Source organism: Macaca nemestrina, chromosome 7, assembly GCF_043159975.1.
Source record: "Macaca nemestrina isolate mMacNem1 chromosome 7, mMacNem.hap1, whole genome shotgun sequence".
NCBI classification, from domain to species: domain Eukaryota; kingdom Metazoa; phylum Chordata; class Mammalia; order Primates; family Cercopithecidae; genus Macaca; species Macaca nemestrina.
The window spans coordinates 76,878,850-76,889,909 of NC_092131.1; the positions used below are offsets into that span (position 1 = coordinate 76,878,850).

The 11,060-nt window shown below is 43.0% G+C and overlaps 1 pseudogene; it reads right to left on the reverse strand.

Annotated features, from left to right (window-relative positions):
- Positions 1-2,595: 2,595 nt before the first annotated feature.
- LOC105478033 (asparagine--tRNA ligase, cytoplasmic pseudogene) lies at positions 2,596-3,944 on the reverse strand (annotated as a pseudogene).
- Between the last annotated feature and the right edge of the window lie 7,116 nt (positions 3,945-11,060).

Sequence of the window (11,060 nt, forward strand, 5' to 3'; positions counted from 1 at the left end):
CTAGGTTGTTCTCAGGATGTAACTAATTAATTTGACTTAGGGACTTCTAAAAAGTGTTTTGTCTGTTTTCGCTGTTTCATTTAGTTTGCTCTTACACGTTAAGATTTCTACTCCTTTAGTAGCCTAGTATCCTGAATTACTTGGATTAAAGGTGCTTATATGAATGTCAGTAATTAGTAAAAAAAACTCTTATGTCCAGTGTAATGGAATTAGGAAATCTGAGCTATTCTTAAATGTATTGCCTTAAATCGCCTTATTTAATACAACACTGAACTATTAAATGTATCCTTACCGATAATGAAATTAAGGCTTAACAGCTGGGATTTGAACCCATCTTTCTGATCCCAAGCATTCATGCTGGAGACAGAAAAACTGGCAATCCCGATTCCATCAAGGTATAGCTTTTCTCCTCTTTCAGCACTCCGGGCTCCCTCAGGAGCCTTCCTCAGTCTTTGTTAAAGATATTTTCAATTACATTTCTCCAAATTACAACTAAAAAATTTCTGGCTAATACAGTAGGAAAAAGTATTTTTAAAATTATCTTCTACAGTTTCTTTTTTTTTTTTTTTTTTTTGAGATGGAGTTTTGCTCTTGTTGCCGAGGCTGGAGTGCAGTGGCACGGTCTTGGCTCACTGCAACCTCCATCTCTCAGGTTCAAGTGATTCTCCTGCCTCAGCCTTCCCAAGTAGCTGGGATTACAGGCATGTGCCACCACATCTGGCTAATCTTGTATTTTTAGTAGAGGCAGGGTTTGTCCATGTTGGTCAGGCTGGTTTCGAACTCCTGACCTCAGGTGATCTGCCCGCCTCAGCCTCCCAAAGTGCTGGGATTACAGGCATGAGCCACTGCACCTGGCCCATCTTCTACAGTTTCTATGGGGATAGATTATATGCTTAGATTACTAATGAGTCTCGTTGTAATAAAGCAGTTGCATATTAACTAGCTTGGTAACTTTACAAATTAAAAATGTTGATTAGTAACTTGGATGAAACCATCAAAATGGTATAATATTTGTCTTGAGCTTTATTTTTTTCTAAGAGGAGAAATACAGACAAAGCTACTAGTTAAGTTGTTCTATTTAGCCCATTGCTTAAAAGCTTATGTAAAATAACACTGGATATAACAGATTTCTGTTAATAAAATATTGAGTCTAAATTTTACTTCTATAAAACAAACTTCACTGTCAACTTAAGGGAACATGAAGGCCCTTGAAAAGATATAAGTAACTACTATAAAAGAGGTATGATGGTGAGGTTTGGGCTTAAAGTTTATTAAAAAAAAAGTTGGCCAGGCACGGTGGCTCATGCCGGTAATCCCAGCACTTTGGGAGGCTGAGGTGGGCTCCCAAGGAGATCACGAGGTCAGGAGAGCAAGACCATCCTGGCTAACACGGTGAAACCCCATCTTTACTAAAAATTAGCTGGGCATGGTGGCAGGTGCCTGTGATCCCAGCTACTTGGGAGGCTGAGGTAGGAGAATTGCTTGAACCCGGAGGTGGAGGTTGCATTGAGCCAAGATCGCGCCATTGCACTCCAGCCTGGGTGACAGAGCGAGACTGTCTCAAAAAAAAAAAAAAAGTTATGAATATAGCGCTATGGGAGCCCAGAGAAGAAAACTGGAGCTTCCAAGATCAACTTTATGGAAAGCATCTTACAATACAGGTCTAGAGAATAGCACTTGATGGAATAGATACATAACCCAAGAGTCCTTTTTTTAACCAATATTTAAAACTGTCTAATTATATATATCATATATAATCCCAAAATTATGACCTATTAGATAAAGTGCTGAAATGTATTCACAACTACAGAAGTATGTACCACATATTTCCCCAAAACTTTTGTTTTGTTTTTTGTTTGTTTTCTGAGATGGAGTCTTGCTCTGTCGCCCAGGCTGGAGTGCAATGGCATGATCTCTGCTCACTTCAACCTCCGCCTCTCAGGTTCAAGCAATTCTCCTTCTACAGCCTCCCAAGTGGCTAGGATTACAGGCATGCCCCACCTTGCCTGGCCAATTTGTGTAATTTTTCTTTTAAATAGAGATGGTGTTTCACCACGTTGGCCAGGCTGGTCTCACACCCCTGACCTTAAGTGATCTGCTGGCCATGGCCTCCCAAAGTGCTAAAATTACAGGGTTGAGCCACCACACCCAGCCTGGGCTACTTTGTATGGTATTAGGAATGAAAAAGAACAGAAACAGTTTTACCCCAGTGGAACAAGAAAGGGAAGATGCTGGCTTTTTGTATTTGGGGGTTTTTTGTTTTTGTTCAAAGAGGCAGCCTGTTTCTTTCATGAACCATATTCTGTTTCTTTCGTGCTTCAGAAGTAATCAGTTATGGCCTGCAGCACTGGACAAATCAATGGTATAAGCATACATCTCAGATGTGATAACTTCAGAATCCAAGAGAAGAATCATCCCAAGGGCTGGACATAGTGGCTCACACTTGTAATCCCAGCAACTTGGGAGGCCAAGGCAAGAGGTTCTCTTGAGCTGAGGAGTTTGAAGTTACAGTAGGCTATAATTGTGCCATTGCACTGCAGCCTGAGCTACCAACTGAGATCCTACCTTAAAAACATACATAATTTTTTAAAAGAATCATTCTAAGCCCAAGTCATATCCTCCATGTTGACATATACCATATTTTCTCTTATCTGTATTCCAGTAATAGGGAGTAGGGTCAATCCCTTCCTTTTTATAACCTGCAGGCATTTCTTCATTATCCCAGATATGCAGTGAGCCTCCCACAATCTCACCAACATTCAGCATCAACACACTGACAGATTCAGTAAGACAGGAATGCTCAGGATGTCACTGCATATAGAAGGACTTGATCACAGGAAATCAACACAGCAAGATTGGTTCATTAATGGTGTTGTCATCAGCCTCAGGAGCTTTGGGGATGTTTTTCTCCAAATTCCTAGGAAGTTCCATATCTTTTCTTTATATTGCATTTTAGCCACACCATAGCATCTGTTTAAAAGGCCATTTGGTGGGCTTAAAGTATGGGTTCAGGTTATATACTTATCGCCAGTGACTTCAAGACTACTACATTACAAACCAAGCCCTCCAATCAGTTCAGGAGGTCCTCAAAAGTCAAGAAAGGGCACCCAGCTTCCACATGAGTGTATTCAGCCAAGTGCCTTCAAATTCTGGATGCTCTGCCCTGTATGACTGCGACACAAAAAAACATCTGGGGCTGGAATGCCTGTCTCCTGGTACAACTAAGAGAACTTAGTCAAAAATGCCTCTTCCTTGGGCTGGGCACTGTGGCTCACTCCTGTAATCCAAGCACTTTGGGAGGCCAAAGCAGGTGGATTGCTTGAGCCCAGGAGTTTGAGACTGGTAACAACAGGAGGCAGAGAAACTCTAGGCAGACAATAGCAGGTCCCTGATGAAGCCGCACCTCAAGCTGAAAAGCCTGAGACTGCAGCCCAAAGAAAGAACTTCTATCCTGTTTTCCCACTCAAATGTTGCCTTTTCCTAAACCACCCATGGCCCACCCCACATCCTATGCCTATAAATACCCCAGATTCAGTTAGCAGAGAGGAGAAGCAGCTGGACGTAGGAGACTACAGCTGGGCATCAGAGAGAAGTGGCTTAACTTCGCAGTAACAGCTTGGTGGCGTAACTTTGGAAAAGAATCCAGCCAAAGACAGCCGGACTTCAGGGGAAAATTACCTACCTCCATCCCTTTTTATCTCCCCTTCCCACTGAGAGCCACTTCATCAGCAATAAAATCCCCCGAACTTACCATCCTTCAATTTGTACGACCTCATTTTTCCTGGATGCTGGACAAGAGCTCGGGAGCCACAAGTGCAAAAACAAAAGGGCCCACTGAGCTGTTAACACCTGAGCTGTCCACGGACAGCAGAGCTAAAAGAGCACTGTAACTTGCCCTCTGGGGCTTCAGGGGTTGTGGGCACCACCTCTCCAGTCACTGCCATGGGGCCTCAAAAGCACTCACCTCAGCTCCTGCACCTGCTTACCTGCGCACACCCACATGGGGTGGAACGCAGCAGGTCCAAGTGAGTGGAGTTTGCCCCTGCTGGCACCAAAGTGGACAGCTGGTTCCAGCACTCGTGCACTCCAGTTCCCACCTTGTTCACTCACATGCTCCCTTCCACAAGGAGTCGAGAGCTACAGGCTGAGTAAATGAGGCACCCCTGTTTCAAGTCCCACGAAGGAGTCAGGAAAATATCCTGCTTTAAGACCAGCCTGGGAAACATGGCAAAACCCCGTCACTACTAAAAACACAAAAATGAGCCAGGAGTAGTGGTATATGCCTGTAATCCCCATTACTCTTGAACCTGGGAGGCTGAGATTGTGCCACGGCACTACAGCCTGGGTGACAGAGCAAGACTCTCTCTCTCAAAAAAAAAAAAAAAAAAAAGAAGCCTCTTCCCCAAATAATCAAGTTTGAAGAGTGTAACACCAGCCTGGGCAACATAGTGAGACCTGGTCTCTACTGAAAAAAGAAAATCTGCCAGGCATGGTGGTGCAAGCCTGTAGACCAAGCTACTTGGGAAGCTGAGGCAGGAAAATTGCTTGAACCTGGGAGATGGAGGCTGCAGTCAGACATGATTGCACCAGTGCATGCCAGCCTGGGTGACACAGTGAGACCCTGTCTCAAAAATAAAACAAACAAAAAAAGTATAGCACCACCTTCTGCTGGTATTTGCACTATTTTTGGAGGAGTAAAGTCACGGTACCCCCATCAAAGAAGTGATCTCTAAAGCACCTGGTGGCCATGGATCATGCTTTTCGGAGTTTGAACATGTTTTCTCCAAAGATCATCACGTGTCTGTTGATCTGGATGTCAACAGCAACCAAGAGTCTTGTAACATTAATTTTAAGAGAAGAATTACCTTTTTTGCAGTATCTTAAAGAATTCTCTTTATCTTTATTATAATACAAGATTTTCATTACGAGGGAAGAAATTCAGCCCTCAAACTACTGAACTATTAAACAATCCACTAAACTATGATAATGTTAATGCAAAAATTGAAAATATTTGAAATAACTGTATACTCTAAAAAAAGTACAACACTAAAATGTCATTTTGACCAGGCACGGTGGCTCACGCCTATAATGCCAGCACCTTGGGAGGCCGAGGCAGGCCAATCACTTGAGGCCATGAGTTCGAGACCAGCCTGGCCAACATGGTGAAACCCCGTTTCTACTAAAAAAATAAAAATTAGCCAGGAAGGCCAGGCGTGGTGGCTCATGCCTGTAATTCCAGCACTTTGGGAGACCGAGGCGGATGGATCATGAGGTCAGGAAATCGAGACCATTCTGCCTAACACAGTGAAACCCCATCTCTACTAAAATACAAAAAATTAGCCGGGCATGGTGGTGGGTGCCTGTAGTCCCAGCTACTCGGGAGGCTGAGGCAGGAGAACGGTGTGAACCTGGGAGGCAGAGCTTGCAGTGAGCTGAGATTGCACCACTGCACTCCAGTCTGGGCAACAGAGTGAGACTCTGTCTCAAAAAAAAAAAAAATTAGCCAGGTGTGGTGGCGGGCACCTGTAATCCCAGCTACTTGGGAGGCTGAGGCAGGAGAATTGCTTGAAGCCGAGAGGCGGAGGCGGAAGTTGCAGTGAGCCAAGATTGCGCCACTGCACTCCAGCCTGGGCAACAGAGTGAGACTCGGTCTCAAAAAAAAAAAAAAAACTGTGTCATTTCTGGTGGTTTAATGATTATCTACATGTATCTTTCCAGAGCCCATTACTATTTATAAAGTCAAGGTAATTATATATATTGCATCTTCTCCATCAATTGAATATACTTTCCTCTTTACAAATAATTTATTAGCTCTTTTTTTTCTCTTTTTCTTTTTTTTTTTGAGATGGAGTCTCACACTGTCACCCAGGCTGGAGTGCAGTGGTGTAATCTTGGCTCAATGCAAACTCAACCTCCTGGGTTCAAGCGATTCTTCTGCCTCAGGCTCTCAAGTAGCTGGGTTTACAGGTGCCCATCACCATGCCCCACTAATTTTTGTATTTTTAGTAGAGATGGGTAGTAGAGATGGGGTTTCACCATGTAGGCCAGGCTGGTCTCGAACTGCTGATCTCAAGTGATCCACCCGCCTAGGCCTCCCAAAGGGCTGGGATCACAGGCATGAGCCACCACACCCGGCCTAATTTGTTAACTCTTGCAAGACCTCAATTATTCAGGAGAAATTATCTCTGTTTGCTAGAAATATAGTTATCTATATTTCTATTTCTGGCTGGTAGTGATCAATTAATGAATTATACCCATGTTGGCCTCTCTGTTTACCAGCCTATTTGATTGATGTCTGGGCTTGTTAGCTTTGAGGAAATTTTGTATTGTGATATAGAACTGGAACATATCCAGTATAGACCACAAATACAATCCAGGTTGCATAAATCAAAAAGTGTAGCTTCCTTTAAATGCTTTTCTCTTTTGTTAAGACTCCTGCATTATCAACTGGGGCATTATAAAATTATGATTCCGGCCGGGCGCGGTGGCTCAAGCCTGTAATCCCAGCACTTTGGGAGGCCAAGGTGGGTGGATCACGAGGTCAGGAGATCGAGACCATCCTGGCTAACACGGTGAAACCTCATCTCTACTAAAAAATACAAAAAAATTAGCCGGGCGTGGTGGCAGTCGCCTGTAGTCCCAGCTACTCAGGAGGCTGAGGCAGGAGAATGGCGTGAACCTGGGAGGCAGAGCTTGCAGTGAGCCGAGATCGCGCCACTGCACTCCAGCCTGGGCAGCGACAGAGCGAGACTCCGCCTCAAAAAAAAAAAAAAAAAATTATGATTCCACAGTCTACTTGAGGAAAATTCCTATATCCACATATCATCCTTTAAGTAGAGAGTGTATTTCAAAAAATTAACATGTTTTAAATGATTCTTACTATTCCAAGTATTCTGTATTTTTTGAGATAATAAGTCATAGGATGGGCATGGTGGCTCACACCTGTAATCCCAACACTTTGGGAGGCCGAGGTGAGTGTATTACTTGAGGCCAAGAGTTTAAGACCAGCCTGGCCAACATGGTGAAACCTCATCTCTACAAAAAAAACACAAAAATTAGCCAGGTGAGGTTGTGCATGCTTGTAGTCCCAGCTACTCAGGAGGCTGAGCCAGGAGCATCGTTTGAACCTGGGAGGCGGAGGTTGCAGTGAGCTGAGATTGCACCACTGGGAGACAGAGCAAGACTCTGTGTCAAAAAAATGAATACATAAAAATAAAAAAAGAGGTCATTGCTGCCAATGAAAAAGTGGTGTTGACACTGTTTTTGCTTAATTGGATCAAAATGTAATCTTTTTCCTGGAAAAATACCTAGAGGCAAAAAAACGTTATAAGCAGAAAAATAGATACAGACACAGAAACACACACACACACATCAGAAATAGCAGACTGCTTTATAAAATATTCCAAGAAAGAATAAAACAAATGAGATGTTTTAACAGCAAAGTATGCCGATGACACAGCCAAAGCAACTTTGCTAGTAATATTACTTGAGGAAGTACAAGTGGCCCCAGAAAGAAAACGTGCATGTGCAACCAAAACTGATGGTTTCTGTTGAACAATGAAGTTTATAAATCCCACTGTTTCTCTATTAATTACTTCTTTCTTAGGAAAGTTTTGGGCCTTCTATTTTGTATTCAAATGCTGGAGGAGTGCTCACCGCTCTCTGGATTGCCAGGGTAACTGGGCTTCCCACATCCTTTCCCTCTCTAGTGGTGTCAAGTACTAGAAACACATCATCTAGATCTTTGTTTAAACACAAAAGCTCCTTAAAAATAGATTTTCTAAATTATGGAAATGCTTTTGTTTCACTGCTCAACAGATCAACTGTGAGTCAACATCAAATGAGAAGTGGTTCCTAATCTCCACTTCCTGTTCTACAGTCAGCTGTAGTTACTATCATTTGCTACAGTTTTCATTGCAGATGCTTTCTCTTTTCAATAATGTGATCATTCTGATTCTCAATGATGTATAAAAAATTTGTAGAATTTTCTACAATGAATATGTTCCCTTAGTTGATTGATTTATATTCTTAACAGAAATCACCCTAGATCCTGTCTCTAGGCAAGCACATGCCTAAACCATTTATAATAATCCTTTTTTTTTTTTTTAGACAGGGTCTCACTCTATTGCCCAGGCTGGAGTGCAGTGGCATGATGATGGCTCACTGCAGACTTGACCTCCCCAGGTTCAAGTGATCCTTTCACCTCAGCCTCCTGAGTAGCTGGGACTACAGGCGTGCATCACCACGTCTAGCTAATTTTTTGTAGAGACGGGCACATATCACCCTTTAAGCACACAGCATATTTCAAAAAATTAACATTTTAAAAATGATTCTTACTATTTCAAGTATTCTGTATTTTTTGAGCAAATAAGAAGTCATAGGCTGGGCATGGTGACTCACCCCTGTAATGCCAGCACTTTGGGAGGCTGAGCAGGGTGGATTGCTTGAGACCAGGAGTTGAGACCACCCTGGCCAACATGGCAAAACACTGTCTCTACTAAAAGTACTAAAATTAGCCAGGCATGGTGGCTAATGTTCCCCATGTTACCCAGGCTGGTCTCAAACTCCTGGGCTCAAGCCATCTGCAGGCCTCAGCCTCCCAAAGTGCTAGGATTACAGGTATAAGCCACCACACCCAGCCCATTCTATTCTAAAAGATTGGAAGTTTTCATTGTTTTTCCTTGATAACCGGTTTAGCATATCTCATTGTGGGAAGATTGGCATTATGAATTCTTTTTTTTTTTTTTTTTTTTGAGACAGAGTCTCACTCTGTTGCCCAGGCTGGAGTGCAGTGGCACGATCTCAGCTCACTGCAACCTCTGCCTCCTGGGTTCAAGCAATTCTCCTGCCTCAGCCTCCCAAGTAGCTGGGATTATAGGCATGCACCACTACACCCGCCTAATTTTTGTATTTTTAGTAGAGACAGGGTTTCACCATGTTGGCCAGGCTTGTCTCAAACTCCTGACCTCAGGTGATTCACCCGCCTCAGCCTCCCAAAGTGCTGGGATTACAAGTGTGAGTCACTGCGTCCGGTCAAAACAATTTCTTCTGAGGTATGATGGAGAATGTGATGACTTCAGGAATGGCTGGATTTGTTTTTGGGCAGTGGGGGGACCAAGTCTCGCTCCATTGCCCAGGCTGGAGTGCAGTGACACCATCTTGGCTCACTGCAACCTCTGCCTCCTGAGTTCAAGTGATTCACTGGCCTCAGCCTCCTGAGTAGCTGGGACTACAGGCATGCGCTACCACACCCATCTAATTTTTATACTTTTAGTAGAGAGGGGTTTCACCATGTTGGCAGGCTGATCTCAAACTCCTGACCTCAAGTGATCCAGCCGCCTCGGCCTCCCAAAGTGCTGGGATTACAGGCATGAGCTACTGCGCCTGGCCCATAATCATCTTTTCTATAAGCATTTAAAAGTGTCTATTTTAGTTTCCTAGGACTGCTGTAACAAACTACCATAAATCCGATGGCTTCGTGCAATGAAAATTTTGTTTTCTCCCCGTTCTGGAGGCCGGAAGTCTGAAATCAAGGCCTAGGCTCACTTCAAAGGCCCTAGGGAAGAATTCTTTCTTGCCTCTTCTAGCTTCTAGTGTCCCAGGTATTCCTTGGCTTCTAGTGCCATAAGTTCAAGTCTCTGCCTCCATCATCACAAGGTTTTCTCCATCTGTCTCTCTTCTATGTGTCTCTTATAAGGACACTTTTAATAGGATTTAGGGCACATCTGAATAGTTCAGGATGATCTCCTCTCTAGTTCCTTAATTATTATACCTACAAAGGCCTACTTTTCCAAATTAAATCACATTCACAGGTTCTGGAACATGGACATATCTCTTTGGGGGCCATCATTCTACCCATTGCAGTGCCCCAAATTCCTGAATTCCAAACTCAGCATTGCAGTGAATACAGCAGTAGCTCTTATTCATCAAATACATTATTTATTTTCATTTGCTCAAGCAGATTTCAACCAAGCTATTTAAGAAGTTAGTTATGGCCGGGCGCGGTGGCTCAAGCCTGTAATCCCAGCACTTTGGGAGGCCGAGACGGGCGGATCACGAGGTCAGGAGATCGAGACCATCCTGGCTAACACGGTGAAACCCCGTCTCTACTAAAAATACAAAAACTTAGCCGGGCGAGGTGGCAGGCGCCTGTAGTCCCAGCTACTCGGGAGGCTGAGGCAGGAGAATGGCGTAAACCTGGGAGGCGGAGCTTGCAGTGGGCTGAGATCTGGCCACTGCACTCCAGCCTGGGTGACAGAGCGAGACTCCGTCTCAAAAAAAAAAAAAAAAAAAAAAAAAAAAATTAAAAAAAAAAAAAAGAAGTTAGTTATACACCGAGACAACTGGATAGCCACATGCAAAAAAAAAATGAAATTGGACTTTTACCTCACACATATACTAAAGTTACATGAAAATGAATCAAAGACCTAAATATAACCTAAAACTGTAAACCTCTTAGAAGAAAATATAGATGTAAATTTCTATGACTTTGGATTTGGCAATGGTTTCTTAGATATAACACATAAAGCACAAGTGACCAGAGAAAAAGGAGATAAATTGGACTTCAAAGTTAAAAACTTTTGCACTTCAAAAGACACCATCAAAAAAGTGAAAAGACAACACAGAGAATGGGAGGGAGAACTTGGCAAATCATATGTCTAATAAGAGTCTAATATCCAGAATATATCAAGAACTCTTAAAACTCAACACTGAAGGCCGGGGTGGTGACTCATGCCTGTAATCCCAGAACTCCAAGAGGCTGAGGTGGAAGGATCACTTGAGCCCCAAGAATTCATCACCAGCCTGGGCAACATGGTGAGACTTTGTCTCTATTTTTTTAAAAAAAGAAAAGAAAACTCAATACTGAAAAGACAACCCAATTTAAAAAATGGGCAAAGGACTTAAATAGACATTTCTTCAAGGAATATATATAGATGCTCAATAAACAAATGAAAAGATGCTCAACATCATTAATCATTAGGGAAATGCAAAACCACAATGAGACGCCACTCCACATCCACTAGGATGGCTATGTGAACCAACATATGTAAGATGAATAT